Here is a 22,029-nt window from a genome sequence, read left to right on the forward strand (position 1 = left end):
TGTTTCATGTTGAGTCAAATTAAGTCTGTAGTGATTCAACTGACATATTGATGAAATGGGTACTATGGAAGGAGAAAATGAGACGGCTGAGTATTTATATTGCCCTGGTTGGGATTCAACTGCTAATAACATGCAATTTGCCTTGTTCAAGGATAGATGGTTTATTTAGCCCATTGTTTGTTCTGGACATGGACAGCACAACAAAGTGCAGTCTGTGTGTGTGTACAGTCCACACTGGACTTCTTAGCGCCTCATACCATAGGTGAATTTCACCATCAGTGTTGTCTTTGAATGTGAAGAAAATGAGTGTATCTGTGTGCATGCAATGACCTAGGCAAGCTGTAAAGAGGATCAGAGTCTATTCCTTCAAAAACTGTAGCATTCCAACCCTAACAAGAAGGATTAGTAATTGGTGGCTTTTTGTGAAAACTTGAATCTTGTTCACCTTGAAGTTGGTAGACTGGGCTCAAGGAGACAAGATTCTAGTAGTGTTTCCTTTGGGCTGGACTTCTGATGGGGTTAGGAACTATGCACAAATGGCAGACCTTGCTCACATTTATAGTGGGAGAAAAGGGAAATGGGGTTCACGTCATCTGATAATGTCAGGCTTGAATAGATTAAAGGAAACTACTGCTGTGCCAAATGATTTTCAAGTGAAACCACAGCCAGGGCAATAGCCTTGAAGAAGCAGAATGGCTTAGTGGGTAGAGCACAGGCCTAAGATTCAGAAAGATCTGGGTTCTAATCCCAGTCCCGCCACTTGTCTGCAGTTTGACCTTATGCAATTCACTCAACTTTTCTGTGCCTCAGTTTCCTCTTCTGTAAAATGGGGATTAAGAATCTGAGCCTCATGAGGGACATAGACTGTGTCCCACCTGATTTGCTTGTATCTATCCCAGTGCTTAGTACAATGTCTGACACGTAGTAAGTACTTTAAATACCATTTAAAAAAAAAATCAGTAGGGAAAAAAGACCCTGTTGAGGGTTGAAGACTGTGTTCCAGTTTATTGTGTTAGGAATAGTATGCCAGATGAACAATTTATCTGGGCTAATTTAACCTGTAAAGCCGGTGTCCTGAGGCAAACTCAAGAGGGAACGTTACCTCCTTGGGATCAGAGTCATTTAGTCCTGCTCTCGTGACCTCTAACCTGTCATCAATTTCTCAGTCTCCTCTCTGGATTATGACACCATCTAGGTGAACACTTTTGTTCATGGGGACTTGGTGAGGCCAACACTCTTTCCCTGTGAAACAGGTTGATGTAGTGATGTCAGGATTTCTGAGGTAGGCCCTACAATTGTCCGAAGTCTGCAACGCTGCAGGGCACATCCCCTGTAAGTGAAGTAGCTAAGTATGTGCCTTGCATGGTGAATATTGAGGCTTAAATATAATTTTGTATTGCAAAAGTTATTCAGGCAAATAAATTGCTGTTGTAGACACCATCTCACTTTCTTATTTTTCTACCACACCTCACTAGTAACTTGTTGACTTGAGATTTTGTTGGTTTCAGTAGGAGGGGCAGGATGTTAAATTGGTGGGGCTGGTGACTGTCCATCATATATGTTTATATTTTCTTTTAAGAAGGGAAGTCAAGCGTTAAAACTGAGTGGATTGGGGCGGGGGTGGGAATCAAGGAAGAATGTGCTTTTACACTCTTCTCTATAGATATATAGTATATATAAAGCCAAACCTAGGAGAAAAGCTTCTGATAAAATGGTTCAAGACAGAGTTATTCACAAACTCAAGGTACTAACTCCTGAGTCGGCCCTTTCCTCTACAACTTTTTATGGCCTCAGTCAATCAGTGGTATTTATTAAGAACTTTGTCTGCAGAGCAGTATACTAAGCACTTGAGGGAGTGTAATGCAATAGAATAGGTAGACACCATGTCTGCCCATATGGAGTTTGCAGTCTAGAGGATCTTCAAGTCCTTATCACCCTCACATTATATATAGTCTCTCCTCCTATCTTTCCAGTGGCTCCCCTTTTTTCCACACATCAAGCGAAAATGCCTGACTGGCTTCATGTAGTCTTTCTCTTATCACCTCTCTCTTCCCCCGATTCTTCAGTTCACACTCTTCCTCCTCCTCCTTCCTATGACAATCTTCCAGTTATAGCTCACTCAGCCCACTCCCATCTCCATCCCATTGTTCAAGGGTATTCTGTCTAGAATACCCTTCCCACTCAAGTTCACTGAACCACAGCTAACCCCTCCTTCAACTTCCCCCAAATGTCACATTCTTTGATTAATGCCACCTCTACTAGCATCTTTGCACCTGTGTTGATATATCTTCATTTGTTTTATGTTTCTGTCTCTTCTTGTTTCCATTTTTTTTATCACTTGTATTTCTGTTCCTCTTCATTCACTTAGAATCTGTTTGGCTCTGCTTTCTTGCCCATCAGACCATGAGGTCCTCAAGGGCAAAGACAATGTCTTATTGCAGTTTTATGTTTCCTAGTTCTTATTGTGCTCTATACACTAAGTAGGGTTCCGGTAAATGCAATTTATAGTGATAACTCTAGCCCAGTGTCTTAAGATATTTAGGTAAAACACCAATGAAGTTTAACATAAACACTAAAAAATTAGGTCTTCACTGGATTTTTTGTGTGTATATTTGCATATGTGTATACTTGCAGTATGGTTTATTCTTCAGCAGTTAGTCTTTTTTTGTTTCTGTGGGCTGAGTTTCTTCTGCCTTCACCATAGGGCCATAAGGAGACTTTGGAATTCTTGGTTATACACTGGGAAGAATAGTCCAGCAGATTTCATATGGGATAGAACATTTCTTCTGAAAGAATTACTAAGCAACAGAAACTACACTGCAGCAAAGAGCAACATGTATAAGCAGAAGATTAGAGATCGACAGAGGTTCACTTGCAAATGGTTAAATTATATAAATAAGTTATTTGCTTCATAAAACATGCAGAGCTTGGCTTCTCAGTGAAGGCCACAGCAGCTTTGTCGAACAGGCCCTGACTGTTGTTTCATTATGTCGTAAGGATTAATGAATCCAATTCTCCCAGCTGGATTCCAGAAAGCAGGCTGTCAGAAGGAGCGCTACACAGTTGATGCAGAATGTCTCCTTTCCCTCTTCCTTCCCTCAAACATGTGGCACAAGGATAATGGAAGGGATGTGTGGGATTAAGTCAACTGTAATTTTTACCTCATGAACACTGTTATGGTCTCTTGGCATTTCTGTTGGAGTATAGATCTGCTGCTTCACTTCTTCCCTTTCCTCAGTTTCCCTCCATCTGTATCACTAGAGAAGGGGAGGGATGCATTGTGGATGGGTTAGAGGACCATGGATTTCTGGGCCAGTTCTGATTAGGGAAAAAAAAACTTGGACAGGGAAGAGGGAGTAGCTTATTCTCCCCTCAGCACTTCCAAATGGCACTCTAGCATTTCACACAGAAAATAGAAGTGAATTGGGAAGTCAGTAGAGGTGGTGAAATACTTCAGAAATAGGCTTTGTACAAATACAAATTATTCTTTCTCATTACATGAATAAACTAAGCTCATGTTGGACAAAAGGATGTGAATTGAAGACTAAGTATACAGTACATGATTCCACAAATTTGCTTTTAGGTTTTAGTTATTGCTGTGCCTATATGATTTTCAAGTAGAGGGATAGAATAAATTTATCCTGGAGCATGTATGCCCCCCAATAAGAAAGGTTATCAAAAATGTCACTCTGGTAAAGGTGCACTGGTTTAAAATTATGACGGGTTAATTCTTCTATTTTATGAAGCATTATGAGAAGTTGACTGTAACACGTAGCTGGCCTAAAATGATGTGCTTAATAACCAAGGAGACTTGAATTTCTCATTCTGAAACTATGCAAGGGATGAAAAATTTACAGCAAAATGGTTTTGTAAATATCTCGGGGTTTTGATGATTAGAGAAGTTTGCTGAACACCTGTATTTAGACATTAAGCAGCAAAGTTTCTATCACCTTAATGAAATGCTGTAATTGCATAGTCTCTAATTTTATTAAGGTTATTCTACTTAAAATGAATGTTGCAGCTCCCAGTAGGCCCAGATTCTGCCATTCTTTGTCATTACCCAGGTATAAACCAGCTGAGGAAGAAACAAAATGGCTGGGATTGAACACTGAATTGCTCCGTTCACTCCTTCTTTGTTCTCCAATTCCGTTGCTTGTATTTTCCTCTTGCCCTCTCTCCTTCTCACCATCAATCCCACCTGTTTAACTGTTGCCAGAGCCAGTTTAGCACTGGGTGAAGCTGGGGGGAGTTCTATATTTGACCCCTAAATAGATGCCATATCCTCTAGGTTGTGTGGTTTTATTGTGTTCTCATTATTTACTGAAGATGAGAGGTGCAGAGACATGTAGACTCTTCCATGGGGATGGGAATAGCCAATGTACTTGCACTTCATCAGATACCGCCCATGACCTCTGTGTACCTTATCTATACAGCTGTATGATTCTAGCTCATCCTCCAGAACTACTCTTGGGCTGCAGCTGGACCTTTCTCCTCAAATTCCTTAGGATTCTGTTTCTTGTATCAAAACCCACTGTGCTTAATACTATTTCACAGGCTTGGAAAAAAGCTGGCTCAAGGGCACCCAGTCAGCGGCGCTGGCTCCAACCATTAGTTTTGAGCTTGTTATAGACAAGGAACGTGTCTATTAATTTTGTTGTATTGTACTCTCCGAAGTGGTTAGTATAGTGCTCCACACATAGTAAGTGCTCAATAAATACCATTGATTGACAGGGCAAGGGTCAGAGCATATCAGAGCTCTGGCCTATAATAAGGGGAAGGTGAAGTTGAAAATCCATGAACTAGAGCCAAGGGAAATGATCGCAGAGGCTGTTGACTCAGAATATTTCTTGAAGATGTTGGATTATCATTTAACTGTGCCCCATATTGTGATGGAGCCTTTGCCCACACAATTCACTGTGGAGCACTTGAAAACAATCCCGACTCACCAGAATTTTTTTCTGTAGAATAAGCTTCAGGAGTACCTTGTGAACATTTAAGTAGAATCGAACTTCTTGCAGTCACAGAACACAGCTTCTGGGCAGTCATTCCAGTGAGTTTGTCATCACACTCTTGTGTGTGTGCTTCTAAGTGGAATGGGCATAAATAACTAGAACCAGTGATGCTGTGAACTCCCTCTGAGGTTAGGTTGTATATTCAGACCTGGGAGAGTCACTTTCTGGGCTATCTGGTGGCTGCTGACAAGGCACTCACTACTGGCCACGCTTTTACCCACCTGAAAATCACAGACATACTTTACATGCTGTCATCAGAGTAGACATTGTGGCCTAATGGAAAGATCGTGGACCTGGGAGTCAGAGGACCTGGGTACTAATCTCAGCTCTGTCAAAGTGCTTGTTGGGTGGCCTTGGGGAAGTCACTTAACTTCTCTGTGCCTCAGTTATCTCATCTGTAAAAATGGAGATTAAATCCTCTTCCCTCCAATTTAGACTGTGGTTCAGGAACTGTGTCCAACCTGATAAACTTGTCCTGTAATAAGAATTTAACAAATACTATACCCATAAAAAAAGACATTTGAAGAGATTCTTTGACACACTCTAGATTTAGTAGATTTCTTCACTCTGAGGGTTGACCCTAGCCCCTTAATCCAGAGCCATCGTTTCCCCCTTCTCAGTCCTGTAAAATGCCAGGGCATTTCTGAGCTGTGGGACTTAACAGAAGGAAGTTTGATGCTTAGAGATGATGGACTGACTCTACTACCTTTTCAATAATAATGATGGTGATATTTATGTGCTACTAGGTACTAAGCAATGGCCTACAGACAAGATATTCAGATTTGACACTGCCCCTATCCCCATGGGACTCACAGTGTAAGTAGGAGAGAGTGGGTATTAAATACCCATTTTACCAATGAGGAAACTGAGGGACAGATAGGTGACTTTCCCTAGGTCATGCAGCAGGCAAATGGCAGAGTTGGAATTAGAACTCAGGTCCTCTGACTCATAGGCCTGTGCTCTTTCCACTAGATCACACTACTTACAGTACCAGACAAGGAACAGGGCAACTGAAAACAGGAGAAATGGACCTATCTCCCTCTCACCCACCCCTGCCCCCACTCACCTTCTGCCCTCCACTGATATATGTACCATACCAAATTTCTACTCTTGTCAGGAAGCTCTGGCATTGACAGGAAGAAACAATTCAGAGCTGTCAGGTCAGCTAGTGAGGTCATTTTACTAAAGTACACGCTGGTGACTTACTATTTCCTGTGTTTGGGGAGCAGTGTCACTGTGCATGCTTCTGGGGGTAAACTGTCACTCCTTTTTCCCCCCACTGTCACCACAAATTGCAATTTCAATCTGTCAGGGCATTCTCCAAGAGGGCAGAGGGCAATTGCATTCCTTCTGTGCCCATCACCTCCCAGTTCCCTAGTGGTTGAGTTGGTGAGAACTGAGATTGATCCATGGTTCCTTTTTCTTTCACTAGGTGCCATGTTGGGTTTTGTTTTTCCCCATCAATATCATAAAACCAGAGCTTGGGATTTACTTGCTTTGGTCTTAATATGATCAGTGTGGCAGGCATAGTGTATGTATTTGTGTAATCTGTTAGAGCGTAAGGTCCTTGGTGGCTGTGATCATATCTACTAACTCTATTGTCCTCTCCTACGCATTCAGTGTAGTACTCTGCACACAGTACTTGCTTAGTTAATGCTATTGGGAGCTTCAGATCAATCCAGGGATGATTAGTTTTAGCCAGAAGATAAAAGCTGTATTGAAACAGGAAGAGAGAACCCAGCTCTGCCACTTGTCAGCTGTGTGACTGTGGGCAAGTCACTTAACTTCTCTGTGCCTCAGTTACCTCATCTGGAAAATGGGGATTAACTGTGAGCCTCACGTGGGGCAACTTGATTACCCTGTATCTTCCCCAGCGCTTAGAACAGTGCTCTGCACATAGTAAGCGCTTAACAAATAGCATTATTATTGAAAACCACATCCCTTCCAAGAGGCCTTCCCTGACTAACCTCTCATTTGCCCTCCCATCTGCATTTGAGTTTGTACCCCTTAAGCACTTTGATAGCCACCCCCTCCCCAAAGAACTCTTACATATATACTCTGCCATTTCTCTTAGTAGTAACAATAATAATAATAATAATAATGATAATGGCATTTAGGGGCTTACTATGTGCCAAGCACTGTTCAAAGCATTAGAGTAGATACAGGGTAATCTGGTTGTCCCGTGTGGGGCTCACACTTTTAATCCCCATTTTACAGATGAGGTAACTGAAGCACAGAGAAGTTAAGTGACTTGCTCAAGGTCAAACAGCAGACAAGTGGCAGAGTCTGGATTAGAACCCACATCTTCTGACTCCCAAACCCTGTGCTCTTTCCACTAAGCCACACCGCTTTTGTAATTTATTTTAATATCAGTCTCCCCCTCCAGATTGTAAGCCTCTGAGGACAGGGGATTGTCTACCAACTCTTTTTATACCGTACTCTCCCAAAGTTCAGTGCTCTCCACACAGTGAGCACTCAATTAAGACCACTGATTAATAACGACTTTGTTCTAGGTGAAACATTTCACTTGCCTTCATATAACTGCTTTTACCCTGGTGAGATTTCAGAGGCTTCCGCAGAACACTGGGAGGAAGCATGCCTTCCGCGTGCAAACTCTGACCAGTGTTCCTGAGTTAAGGAGGGATAGGCAAAGACCAATGAGAACTGCCGATAGATGAAAACTTGCCCGTGGTATGCTATAAGGTAACATCTTGGCCTATTTATGGCTCACTTGAAAAATTGCCTGTGGCTGTGTGAGATTAGGACATGTTTCTCTGACAGTGGAAGAGGTCCTATATTCAGCCTAATGTGAAAACGTGTTCCCTGGAGGAGTCACCGCTGTGTCCAGTTTTCATCAATGAGCAAGGCTGCTCGTTAGCTGTTGAAATGTTGGAATCATTCTCAGCATAGTCTCCTAGCAAATAGGAACAGGCATCTCTGGAATATGCTGAAAACTCTCTCTGCTGTGTAAGCAAGGATCGCTATTAAACACTTATTATATACCAAACTGTAGGGATAAACATGAATGTAACACTTCAGACACAGTTACTGTCCCACAGGGGGCTCTCAATCTAGGTAGAGAGTAAGCAAAGACAGCAGTAACTGGTTTGCAAGCAAACAAGAGACAAACCAGAAGGACAATGTCAAGACAAATTGAAGAATAGATGTTAGAAGTAGGAATCCTCAGACTCCCCACTGCTCTAGGTAAACAGTCTTTACTTAACCATATTTGTAGGTCAAACACTGTGCTGAACTTGGGTAAGTGTACTACAATCTGATAGCACACAGTCTCTGTCATCACCTGGGGTTTACAGGCTAAGGGAATGGGAGATTGGGTGTGCTTATTATTCCCCATTTTGCAGGTGAGTAAACTGAGGCACAGAGAATTCAATTGCCCAAGGTCACATGGTAAGCAATTGGAAAAGCTGTGCCTAGGACCCATGTATCTTCACCCCCAGATCTCTGCTCTTAGACCACACTGCTTCTCATTGAAAACCATCTCCAGCCTCTCCAGGGTTCTAAAGGCTGCAGATAATAATGTTGGTATTTGTTAAGTGCTTACTATGTGCAAAGCACTGTTCTAAGTGCTGGGGTAGATACAGGGTAATCAGGTTGTCCCACCTGAAACTCACGGTCTTAATCCCCATTTTACAGATGAGGTAACTGAGGCACAGAGAAGTGAAGTGGCTTGCCCACAGTCACACAGCTGACAAGTGGCAGAGCCGGGATTCAAACCCATGACCTCTGACTCCCAAGTCATGCTCATTCCACTGAGCCACGTTGCAGATGTACTCCTCCAATGAAGAGGGAGGCTGGTCTTGAAACAAGGTCCCTATGGCAGATTCTGTTTTAAAGTGTCTCTAAGCCACACGAAGCCCCTGCCTATGTCTTCTCTCCCCACACAACACCGTGCCATCCTCCTCCTGCTCTGTGACTACATACATCTCTACTTAAAAAAAGAAAAAAACACCCTTCTGATATCGTAGTTTGAAGTTGCATACATTAGATGGCCCATAAGCAAAGTCCAGAAGAAAGAAACTTCTTGTGCAATTTTTGCCAGTTCATACAAAAGCCACATAAGTTCATGTAAGAGCCTCTCGAGTGCTTTACTGGGAAAAGTCACCAAATTGAATGAGGTGGGAAATTGCATGAGGCAGGCACAGTAAATTTGAGGCAATCTCAGGAATTCCCATATCCCTCCTAATAAGGGCAAAAATACGTTTCTTGGATCCAGAGAAACGTGCAGCATATTTTGGGCCCTCTAAAAAATTATCTGGATAATTAACATCTTAAGGGGATTTAGAAAGAAAAAAGAGAAAAGGAAACCAAACATTTCTCAACACTAGTAATTAAGTCCTTTTAAATGAAACACTTCTTAACAACTACAAAACTATGCGGGGTTCCAACCCTGCTCTAAGTAACTTAGTAGTTGTCTGCTAGATTAGAACCCTACTGTATCCTCCCAAACACTTAGTACAGCACTCCACGTAGAGTAAGAACTTTTATTGAAGCACTTCCTATGTGTCAAGTGCTTAATAAATTCCATTGGTTGATTGTGTACCAAATATCCACCCATTGCATTTTAACCTGTGAGGTGAAGCATGGGAAAGAATGTTTCTGTTAATTCTTTTGTACGGTACTCTCCCAAGTGCTTATGTGCAGAGCATTGTACTAAGCAATTAAATGCCATTGATTGGAGGTTTGGGGAGGAGGCTTAATAATAGTATGAAGCACTTACTATATTTCAAGCCCTGTTCTAAGCACTAGGGTAGATATAAGCTAGTCAGGTTGGACACATTTCCCGTCCTGCATGGGGCTCGCGGTCTTAATCCTCAATTTACAGGTGAGACACAGAAGTGAAGTGACTTGCCCAAGGTCACCCAGCAGACAAGTGGCAGAGGCGGGACTAGAACCCAGGTCCTTCTGACTCCCAGGCCCATGCTCTATCCATTAGTCTAAGCTTTGACTACCAGTACTTTAAAAAAAAAAAAAATCCATCAATCTTTTTCTCCCTCCTAAGATTTTTGCAAAATGCAAACTAGCGTTTAAACTGCACATTTACTTTTAAAATAGTCAAATAAGAGTGAATGAATATTTCAGCCAAAAAGGGTTTCCCTGAACCTAATAAAGATTGTTGTAAACCCCCCCCCCCCCCACCTCTCCTTTTCCTCTTTTCCTCTCCAGTCTCCTCATTCTTGACTCCTCAACCAAATGAGGGAAATAATCAGCCCAGGCTTCTGGCAGCACAGCTAGAGAAATGTGAGATTGGCCCTGGAGGGAATTCTTATTCTCAAGTGGATGTAAATGTATTCATCAATTCAAAGAAATGCAGAGTGTGTTATGTACACAATACATTAATAAATAGCCATGCATTAAAAAATAATGAGGTTTTCCACAAAACAACATCCTGTGGTGTGTAGGGTCATAAAAAAGATACTAAAAAGGGAAGAAAAGATTATGTGTGAAATCCGATTAAAATACAGACCCCCATCATATATGTAAGAAATCATAAATATTTTATTACTTAACTATAAACAAAAGAACAAATGCAGTAAAATGTAATTAAAAATGTAAAAGTGAAGAAGGTGATTTATTTCCCTACAATAATATTAATATTACAAATGGTATGTAAATGGCTATCAAAGCTTTATAATAGAAACAATGGAAAGTGCTTGTTCATTTTTTATAATGAGATTTCATCTCTTTTCTTTTTTGACTCACATTTGTTTAAATATTTCAAATACTGTATGAATAATCTTTCTCTGAGGCCTTCCACAGCTGAGCACAGCCTCCAATTTCCATCCGCACTTGATCTAGTATTTGCATGTTGGCGGTTAGTTTTCTGCCAGGGTCACTAATTGTGAAAATAACAGAGAACATCCTGACCAAGATGAGAGATCATTTTCGAGCTCCATACTGAGTGGGTTTTGTGTGGGTTTAGGGCAGTACCCATTCAGATAATGCCCTAGGACTTAGCATGGAAGTTCCCTCCTTGAGGTTAACGATGGTGTCTTTTTTTAACTCTACTGTAAGTTCTCATTTAAGGCTATTGTACTTGCCCATTGTACTTAATATACGGCTCTACACTCGGGAAGGGCTCAATAAATATTACTGATTGATTGAACAAGGATAGCAGGCAACATGAATAAAAATCCTAATTCTCCCATGGTGCTGAACTGACAGTTTGTAAGGCCTGAGAATTGTTTACAACACACTGACCGATCCCGACCTTCATTTACAGCCAATGAGTTGGTATTTAAGTGCTTCCTGTGAGTCTTAGCACTGTTCTAATTTCTGGGGTAGTTACATGGTAATCGGGTTAGACAGACACAGTGCCTGTCTCACATGGGGCTCACACTCTCAATCCCCATTTTACAGATGAGGGAACAGAGGCCCAGAGAAACTAGGTGACTTGGCCGAGATCACACAGCAGTCAAGTGGCCGATCTGGGATTGAACAACCACCGGAAGGGCAAAGGGAAGCCCTGGGATCAGTTTGTCTGTTGGGGCAGCCCAGGTCCAGCCTCACTGATTCTCAGGGTTGAGGGCTGGAATTCATGGACAGGAAACAGCTTCAAAAAGGAGCACCTGTAGGCTGTGGATGCATATAGAGGCCTGGATTGGGCTTCCTGTTTGCTAGAAAAATAATAATTGTGGTATTTGTAAGTGCTTACTATGTGCCAGCCAATTTACTTAGCGCTCGGGGCATGGAATACAAGTGAATTGGGTTGGACACAGTCTCTGTCCCACGTGGTGCTCACCCTCTTAATCCCCATTTTACAGATGAGGTAACTGAGGCACAGAGAAGTGAAGTGACTCACCCAAGGTCACACAGCAGACAAGTGATGGAGCCGGAATTAGAACCCATGACCTTCTGACTCCCAGGCCCGTGCTCTTGAGAACCATTCTTTGATCTGCCATTTTGCCAGTTCCAAGGATTGGCCACTCACACTGGAACCAGTGGGTGTCGTGGGAAGTTCCGCTATATGGAACGAGTGATGATGATGGCATTTAAGTGCTTACTATGTGCCAAGCACTGTTCTAAGCACTGGGGTAAATACAAGGTTATCAGGTTGTTCCACAGGGGCCTCAAAGTCTTCATCCCCATTTTACAGATGAGGTAGCTGAGGCACAGAGAAGTTTAGTGACTTGCCCAAAGTCACAGCTTACAAGTGGCAGAGCTGGGGTGGAGGAAAGGGGGAGGAAGGCCACCACTGCAGGGTCCTTATTTTTTCCCAGCACTTAGTACACTGTCCTGCACACAATAATTGTAACAATAACAATCATGCTACTTCTTAGGCATTCACTGTATGACAAGCACTGTTATGAGCGCTAACATAAGTTAATCAGGTTGGACACAGTCCCAGCCCTACTTGGGGCTCACAGTCTAGTAGGGAGTAGGAGTTAATCCCCATTTTGCAGATGTAATAATAATAATAATGTTGGTATTTGTTAAGCGCTTACTATGTGCCGAGCACTGTTCTAAGCGCTGGGGTAGACATAGGGGAATCAGGTTGTCCCACGTGGGGCTCACAGTCTTAATCCCCATTTTACAGATGAGGGAACTGAGGCACAGAGAAGTTAAGTGACTTGCCCACAGTCACACAGCCGACAAGTGGCAGAGCTGGGATTCGAACTCATGAGCCCTGACTCCAAAGCCCGTGCTCTTTCCACTGAGCCACGCTGCTTCTCTGACTCAGATGTGGTAACTGAGGCCCAGAGAAGTGACTTGCTCAGGGTCACACAGAAGACAAGTGGTAAAGTCAGGATTAGGAGCCAGTTCCCCTGAATCTCAGGTCCACGCTCTCTTTCCACTAGTCCATGATGCTTCTCATGTAGGTGCTTAAGAAATCCCATTACTTCCAGGTCTGCAAGTTGCTCCAGCATAATCTGGAATGCAAAACCTACCTGGGGCCCAACCTATGCAGGGTGGCAGAAAGGAGGTACCTCCCCAAGCCTTAAGAGCCCGGGCTTTGGAGTCAGAGGTCATGGGTTCGAATTTTGGCTCTGCCACTTGTCAGCTGTGTGACTGTGGGCAAGTCACTTCACTTCTCGGTGCCTCAGTTACCTCAACTGTAAAATGGGGTTAACTGTGAGCCTTATGTGGGACAACCTGATTACCCTGTATCTACCCCAGGGCTTAGAACAGTGCTTTGCACATAGTAAGCGCTTAACAAATACCAAATATCGACATTATTAACTCACTCTGGACTGTAAAGTTTTCCAGAGGTGCTGGGGCTAGGTTGTGGGAGGCTCTGTAGAGGGTGTCCCTTCCTCCCAAACCCCAACATCACAAATCTTGATGTTACCCCAATCACTTTTCAGATGATTTTTTGCCTGAAACATTGCCCCCTATGTCAGTTAAAGAGCATTTGACTACTCCCCACCTAGGCCAGCCCCAGCAATCTGAACCCTGATCTCAACTCCCTCCCTTGGGCCCTTTCTCCTACCTAGAATTCCTACCCTTTTAAATCAGACAGGCCACAGCTCTTCCCTATCTTCAAAAATAAAGGCGGCACTTGGTTGCCAAAATGCGCTCAAAAACCACGTTGCTGTGGATGAGCTCTCTCGGTGAGCCATCGGATCTTAATTTCCTATCATGCCAAAAATAGAGAGGAAAAACTTGGAAAATAGGTGCCTGTGAATTCCGTGTTTAGACCATTTTCAAGGTAGTTGCGAACAATTACAGGTTTGGGCTTCCTTTGTAGATTGAAGGAACAGAGACCAAATATGTAGTTTCATGTAATGTTTCCCCCCCAAAGGGAGTTGAAATGTTTTGTAAAACTTAACCTTCCTGAGTGGCCTCCATCACCACAAAAAATAGGATTCCATTTCACTCTTGTGAAGGGCGTAAAAAATAACTGAAAATGAACCTTGAGACAGAAACTTTCCAGAAGACTGAGGAGGTGGGGAGAGAGGGTTTTTTCTTAAGCAATAATTCAATGGTTGTCAGAGTTCCTTACTCCCGAGGGGCCCAACGTATGTCTTTCACATTGGTCTGGATCCCCCTGAGTTGAGAGACTTCCTCGGAGTATACTGGACTCTGTAGTGTACATAACTCTCCACACCACTAGAATGTGGACTTATTGGGCTTGTGGCAGTTATTTCCAGTGTATAACTCTCCTCGCCATAGCTCCAGTGTGAAAAGAATGGAAATATATCTAAGGACACCATCCTGTTGGTTATACAACATGTGGGTGTGTGCACGTACCGTAAGCTCACTGTGGGCAGGGAAAATATCTACCAACTCTTTTGTACTCTCTCAACTGCTTAGTATAGTGTTCTGCACAGAGTAAGCACTCAAATACTATTGATGATTATGTGTATGAGGTACCCAGCTCCAGAGCATGCTAAGACCAACAGATGTGAAGGAGGGAGGAAGGGAGATGGGGAGTGAGAAAGACCTAGTGTCTCCGCTCTTTTAATAATAATAATAATAATAATAATGTTGGTATTTGTTAAGCGCTTACTATGGGCTGAGCACTGTTCTAAGCGCTGGGGGAGATACAGGGTCATCGGGTCGTCCCACGTGAGGCTCCCAGTTAATCCCCATTTTACAGATGAGGGAACTGAGGCACAGAAAAGTGAAGTGACTTGCCCACGGTCACACAGCTGACAAGTGGCAGAGCTGGGATTCGAACCCATGACCTTTGACTCCCAAGCCCAGGCTCTTTCCACTGAGCCCTGACCCTAGCATTGTTTGGCTCTGAACCCATGCGGTTGCAAGTGGGGCTGGGGGATTTGTGCTGTAAGCACGCCCTCTAGACTGTAAGCTTGTTGTGGGCAGGGAACATGTCTGCCACCTCTTGTATTCTTCCAAGTGCTTGCTACAGAGTTCTGCACACAGTAAGTATTCTGTAAATGTGATTGATTAAAGGGCAAATGGTTTGCCCCACGGGCCAGGAGCGGGGAAATCTGGTTAACATTTTTCAGTGTTCTGAGGAGAGGATCCAGCCCAACACAGGTTGTTCCAAGGGATCACATGTGGCTAAATATGGCAGTAGAAGCAGCATGGCTCAGTGGAAAGAACCTGGGCTTTGGAGTCAGAGGTCATGGGTTCGATTCCCAGCTCTGCCACTTGTCAGCTGTGTGACTGTGGGCAAGTCACTTCACTTCTCTGTGCCTCAGTTACCTGATCTGGAAAATGGGGATTAACTGTGAGCCTCACGTGGGACAACCTGATTACCCTGTATCTACCCCAGCGCTTAGAACAGTGCTTTGCACATAGTAAGCGCTTAACAAATACCAACATTATTGAATCCACACCCAGTTCACTCCATGTTCCATCTCCACCCCTTCCCCCCAAAAGAGTAGACAACCCTAGTCCCCATTTTAAAATAGGGGTATCCAGCGTTTGTTTCATCTTATGTACCCAATACCGGTCCTCTAAAGCCTCCCTTCCTACCCCCATTATTCTTAGATTGTAAACCCTTGTGGCCTAGAGACCAGGTCTAATTCAAACCTGGATATTTTTTCCTCACTACGTAGTATGGACTGTGAGCTCCTTGAAAGAAAGGACCATTTCTTTGACTCTGTCGTACATCTACAAGTGCTTAGTACAGTGCTCTGGACACAGTAAGCACTCGCTAAATATCGTTGAATGGTTGATTGCTTTACATACAACAGATTCTTATTAAATATTAAACTAGGGTGGCAAAAATGCCTACCTTCACATTTCTTCCAATACAATTGGGATCTTTTAAGAGTAAATGTAAAGATAGCACTGGATACTCATCTGTTTCCTATTATATTTCAGGGACTGATCTATGAGACTTGGGAGAAATGAAGGTCATTCTCCTATTTGCATTAAATGAGGCACAAAGATAAAAACAAATAGTCTTCTCAAAGAGAAAGGGATGATTTCTAAACATTTCACACTGGCTGTTAAGATACAGGGAATGTGACTTGGATTCGGGTTGGTCAATATATTCCACCTCGTAGTCAAATCTTTCACAGTATTTCAGAATCTCGTGTTTGTTCTGGTAATGGCTCCGAAGAGAGCTTGGGCACTTCTGCATCAGTCTGAATCCTAGCATCAACCCTGCTCCAAGTGATAGCTAGGTAACTAAAGCACTCAACCAAGTTGAGTAAAGGATAGTTTCTAAATGACAAAGACAAAGAGTGACATGCTTTCAGACCATGAATTACAGTTATAAATACTCTACTTAACAGCTAATAAGGTTGAAAGAAAAGTTCCTCCTTGAAGAGAAAGGAGTGTTAAAATGAAAAATGAAAGTGCACGTTCAAATTTTTTTCTTCCATTTTCCTCACCCCATTAGTGCCTTTCTCCCCCCACCCAGAACCTGAAAGTAGAGTACTGGGTTAGAATCTGAAGTAGAGACAGCAGGAATAACTAGGATTTAAGTCCAAGAAGAGAAAAGTGATATTAAAAATGATTTGGACGTGATCCCCGAGACCTGGGTTCATAAAAGCAGGTATAGATATTCCCACGTGTCGAAACTGAACGCTTGCTTTTGGTTAAGATTGCTGCCGAAGACTCTCTTCTGATTTCAAGCAGGTTCAACTTGGCATATGATGGACTTTATTCCCTCTTCTGTGGTTATAATAATAATAATTGTAATATTTAAGCACTTACTGTGAGCCAAAGACTGTGCTAAGTGGTGGGGTAGATCCAATCAGAGGCAGTGTCTCACTCACAAGTGTCTGTGGAGGGAGATCAGGTCCTTAATCCCGACTTCATAGCTATGGCACAGGGAAGTTAGGACTTGCCCATGGTTAGCCAGCAAATCAGTGACAGAGCTGGGATTAGAAACCAGATCCTCTGAGTCCCAGTCTTGTGCTCTTCCTACTAGACTACACTGCTTCCACCTTTGAGAGTCCCAATAAATTGTTCCTCTCTGTCCCTGATTAAGGTCTGGCCAGAGTAGCCGAATAACAGTAGCCGCTTGCGGTGGTGCAGCCAAAAAACTACTGTGTACGTGGGAAGGCACAAAAGAGGGTGCGTCACGTGACTCTACTACTTGCTGTGTGTGACTTGGGCATGCCACTTAACTTCTCTGTGCCTCGGTTAATTCATCTTTGAAACTGGAATAAACTTCTTGCTCTCCCTACCCCTTAACCTGAACAAACCATGGGGCTTGACAGGGACAGTGGCTGACCTGATTACCTTGTATCTACTCATGGTGTAGTGGATAGAGCATGGGCCTCTATTCATAGAGGATGAATGTTATGGGTTCTAATCCCGGCTCCACCACGTGTCCGCCGTGTGACCTCGGACAAGTCACTTCACTTCTCTCTTCCTCAGTTACCTCATCTGTAAAAGGGGGATCGAGACTGTGAGCCCCATGTGGGACGGGGACTGTCCAACCGGATTTGCTAGAATTCACCCCAGCACTTAGTAAAATACTTGGCAGATAGTAGGCTCTTAATTACCATCATTATTATAATGATCTACTCCAGTGCTCAGCACAATGTTGATGCATTGTAAGTGCTTAGCAAATGCCATCATTATCATTATTAACAAATACCACAGCTGTTATTAGCATCATCCTTTCCTGGCCTCTTTGGGGGTTGGACTTCTTTGGGTATTCAGGGATGCAGGCATTTATTTTACTCATTGCCAGCAGTTGGGGGATAAAGGGGAGGGAAGGATGAAGGATTGAATGAGGAAAGAGTGTGCCTCACACATGCACTCATTCTGTGCTGACTGGTCTTTAGACTGAGTTACTGTTAGACTGTACTCTTCTAAGTGCTTAGTACAGTGCTTTGCACATAGAGCTCTGGATCGATTGATGTGGGACAGAATTAAGACACTGAAATCTTGGTAGGCTAGCCTTACCCCCTCTCCTCGCTTCTGCAGTCACTATCTTCAAAGGAGTAAAACATTAACCCACTTGGTCTAGAATGCCTACTTATCCTGTTTTGGGCAATTTCTCATTTTTAATTGGGGTCCCAGTTACCTCCATTAGATTGTAAGCCCCTCAAAGGCAGAGACCTTTTTTTTTTTTTTACATTCCATCTGCTCTCCAAAGCAGCTAGTACCATGCTCTGCGTAGTGTAAGTGCTCTGCGAATACTTTTGAACAAATAGCAAAGTGATAGAATGCAATCATATTCCTATACATCCCTGTGTTAAGGATTCTGGCAGATCCTGGAAGAAGGAGGGAGAAAAGATAGGAGAAGGGTAATGACTGAAATTGGTAAAGGTGAAAACAGCACCGAGGAAGCTGCAATTACACTAAAACAATTGTCACCGAACAGTGAGAATTCTAGAGTTTTAACAGATTTGGCATAAGTTTCTATGTACGGGGTGAGAGCTTCTGTACTGACTTCTAGAAAGCCTATCAAATGAACACCTACTGAGTTTAGAGTAGTGTACTAGGCGCTGCCCAACAATAGACATTTAAAAAACATGCGGAAGTTTAAGGTGCCATCCTGCCCTCTCAAAGCTTCCAATCTGAGTCTTTCTGATGCAGTACAAGTCTGGCAGATTCCACAAGCTCCATTCAGAACCTGAGGGTGCCAGAAAGATAAGCCAACGTCTCTGTGCTGGTACATTTTTCTTTGCCTTTTTTGAGAATGGACATTCTACCATAAAGATATTTTGCATTTTGATCGCCTGCTTAATCTCCTTTCATCGGCTTGGAAGCAAGAAATGGTTTGAGCTGAACTTTACTATTTCACTTTCCAAATCAGTATGTTCCAGAATTTGCAGTCTGCTATTTTTGCACATAAAGCATCTTGTGACGTAAATACCAATACAGCATATGGAAAACCATTTTGGAATTGAAATTATTCTTAAAATTAAGATTCAGTACTGAGTTTGGGGTTCTTTCCCAAATAGCCAAATAAATATTTCCCAGTTTTTAGGAGTAGTTCTTAGCTTCATAAATACTTCACATTCTCTGCTTGTAATGTATATCAGGAAAGTCAGAGAAATCTTTAATAATTAATCAAAAATTTAACTTGTGAAACCTGAATTTAACAGGCTACTGATCTGGACTAAAAATGTATTGTACCCCAAATTTGATTTTTTGTTTTTTTTAATCTATGCCTTTAACACGGAAAATATGTTAGGTGGATATTAGGCAGAAGACCAGGTACAGAGCAAGCCTGGGTAAATTTGGGAAGAAGCAGAAGGAAACTCTCCCAAGATCTCTTTCTCACCCAGTTTACCAGAGGATCAAGGAGGAGACTGATTAAACTGGTCTCCCTTCAGTTCTCTCACCTGCCCTCTTGCCTCTCTTGTCCCTGGACTAGCTGTCCAGCTTCGACAGGACTTCCGTCACCATCCCTTAATTTCTGTCATGCTGCAGGCCCCAAGGTCATCACGAGAGGAAGAAAAGGCTCTTTGGTTTGAATCTAGGATTTTTGTAGGGTCCAGGGTGAGGTGTTCTTTCTCCGGTTTCCCTCCCTCTCTACCACTCCTCGATCCCAGGCAAGTTTGACTCTCCCTGTGGTTTTGGTAGTGACTCAGTTGAGATGCAATTCTATTTAGCTGCTCTCAGCTCCATTTGGACTGAGGAGGCTATGGGAGAGACAGCTGAAGATAAACTTATACCAAGGAAGGGGGATATTCCCCAGGTGGGAATGGCTCTTACTTTTAGCACCCACTGGCACAAAATCTCCCTCAGGGTAAAGCTGGGGGATGGGCACCATCCAGTCTCCTTTCTGCTAGCTCCAGATGTTGGCTCCTAACCAACTCTAGACCTAGCTGGGGCAATCAGAATGACCTGTCTAATGGCTCGGTTCAAACCTCAGCACTATTCCCTGGTTTTTCTGGCACTCTTGGCTGCCAGCATCTTCTCTGGGCACCCTACGTTAGGTCTTGATCATTCCTGAAGTCAGCCCATCCTCTCCAACCACACTTTTTGTGAGTAAGGGGTACAAAGACAAGAGCTAGGCCTTTGTTCTGTTCCGCTGCCCCCCGGCCTGTGTTTTCCTTGACTTCTAGATCCTCCACCTCGTGGGTGTCCAATCTCATTGAACTGTTCTAAGAAGGACCTATTTGTTTTTATCCTCACTAAAGTGAACAGAGACTTGATTTGAGTATTTTGACAAATATGCCGTTGCTATTCGGAGGTGCTCAACCGTGCCAGCATAACTAAACCTCTTGCCTTATACTACTTCGTTCTAAATTGATCTCCTCCAAATGAGTTATTCATCGGCTTACATGCTCGTAGAGAAGCCATCTTATTTTGGTGTGCATGACCAATGCCTGTCCAAAGAGTGTTGAAATGCAATCTCCAGGTGGTCCTTCCCTCGTTTGAATGTGTCCAGCCAGTCTCTTCTAGAGCAATTTGTTCAACCTTTAGTTAAAGACCAGCTGTATTCTGCAACTGAACTATGTAAGTCCCTCGGGTGGCTACTCAATAGATGATTCTTTGTACATTATACCATACCTCATCCTCCTCTTTGATTTTCTCTCCAGTTTCAAAAGTCTCAAGTTCAGCAGCCTAGCAGCACCATGTGAAGTTACTTTACCGTGCTTATAAAAAGAAAGGGTAAAGTGTGCACTATTTTCAATCCCGTCACAATCATTCTCACGTGAATAGATTTCTTGATGTGACATTTTCTGTTCTTATTGCAATCTTTGTCACAAGAATAAGTTTTTCCTTTTTTTTGAGTCTCTCCTACGTGCTGTGAAAGCCAGCAGCAAGCTGTACTGGTTGACCTTTTGAACATTCTGCCGTTTGATTGGCTGAGCCATTTCAGCTCTTGTCTTTTAACAGCACCGGTAACTCCAGAGAAAGAGGTGGAACAGCATGTCAGTCAAAACCGAGCTCATATAAAAGGTTAAGGCAGAATAGTTTACTGTCTTTGATAGATAAACACTAGCCATTGAGAATCCAGTGTCTTGTTCCTGTGACAAAAATGGCAACAGAACAGAGAACTGCGCGACATGAATCCATTCTCATGACAACAAATGCAACAAGAATGGATCTAATACAAACAACCCATCCCACTTACAATCCGACTATTGTAAACTTGTTGGTCTGCAGGGCGGCAACAAGAGCTATCTAGCTTGTTATTTTCAAAGAGGAACTTTTCTTTAGCCTTAACAATCAAGCTTGTGCAAGTACTTGTTGGCTCCTCTAGCAGTGATACTGTGCAGTAACTTTATTCTAATTTATTTTAATATCATTCTGTTCTTTCAATGCTACTGCATTACCATGACGTTAGGACAATCGCACTCACCAAGTAACAAAATAAAGGCCTCCTTAAAGGCTTCCATTTGGGAGTTTTTCCCAGATTTGCCTGCATTGTCTGGCACGGGTAGCTTTGGAATAGAGTGCTTGCAACACTACTGAGTTGAACAGAAACAGGAGCATGAATTAAAAGCATGAATTGCATCTCCCCAGTAGAATGGCAAGCCCCAACTCCATCCTATAAACTAGGGATTCTCAGTGAGCATTTATACCTGCATTACTCTGCTAGGTATCTAATGAGTCCAAGGCTGGTGGTATTAGACCTAGAAGAAGGGCCATGGTGGGAATGATGATGATGGTATTTAAGCACTTTTTATGTGTCATATTACTGTGTTCTCCCATCCCAGAACTAGATGCCCACCCTATCTGAAGGGCTGTCAGGGCAAATGCTATTCTGTGGACTAAGAGCGCTCCATCCTAACTGTCATAACTCTAGTATTTAAGTCCTTTCTGTGTTCCAGGCAACATTTGAAGTATTGGCGTAGATATAAGATAATCAGATCCCACATGGGGCTCACATTCTAAGGAGAAGCGAGTACAGACATTTAATCTCTATTTTGCAAATGAGGGAACTGAGGCCCAGAGAAGTGACGTGATTTACCTCAGGGCACACAGCAGGTGAGTGGTGGATCTGGGATCGGAACCCAGGTCCTCTGATTCCCAGGCCCGGGCAATTTTCACTAGGCCATGCTGCTGCTTCTTTCCTACCTGTTCATTTCCCTAGAAAAAGTCTGAAATGCTGCTGGCAGAATCCCCACTTCCTAGGATGGGTAGGTCCCATTTAAGAGCTAAAATGTAATGAAGGAATCTCTTTCCTTAGAGATTTTCATGAGGACTTGAAGAGAAAGCA

The 22,029-nt window shown here is 43.0% G+C and overlaps 1 protein-coding gene across 1 annotated transcript in view; it reads left to right on the top strand.

Moving 5' to 3' along the window:
• TOX (thymocyte selection associated high mobility group box) overlaps window positions 1–22,029 on the top strand; it is a 404,763-nt gene that overhangs the window by 12,162 nt on the left and 370,572 nt on the right. The gene's annotated exons all lie outside the window — the stretch shown is intronic.

This window comes from Ornithorhynchus anatinus, chromosome 7, assembly GCF_004115215.2.
Source record: "Ornithorhynchus anatinus isolate Pmale09 chromosome 7, mOrnAna1.pri.v4, whole genome shotgun sequence".
Taxonomy (NCBI): Eukaryota; Metazoa; Chordata; class Mammalia; order Monotremata; family Ornithorhynchidae; genus Ornithorhynchus; species Ornithorhynchus anatinus.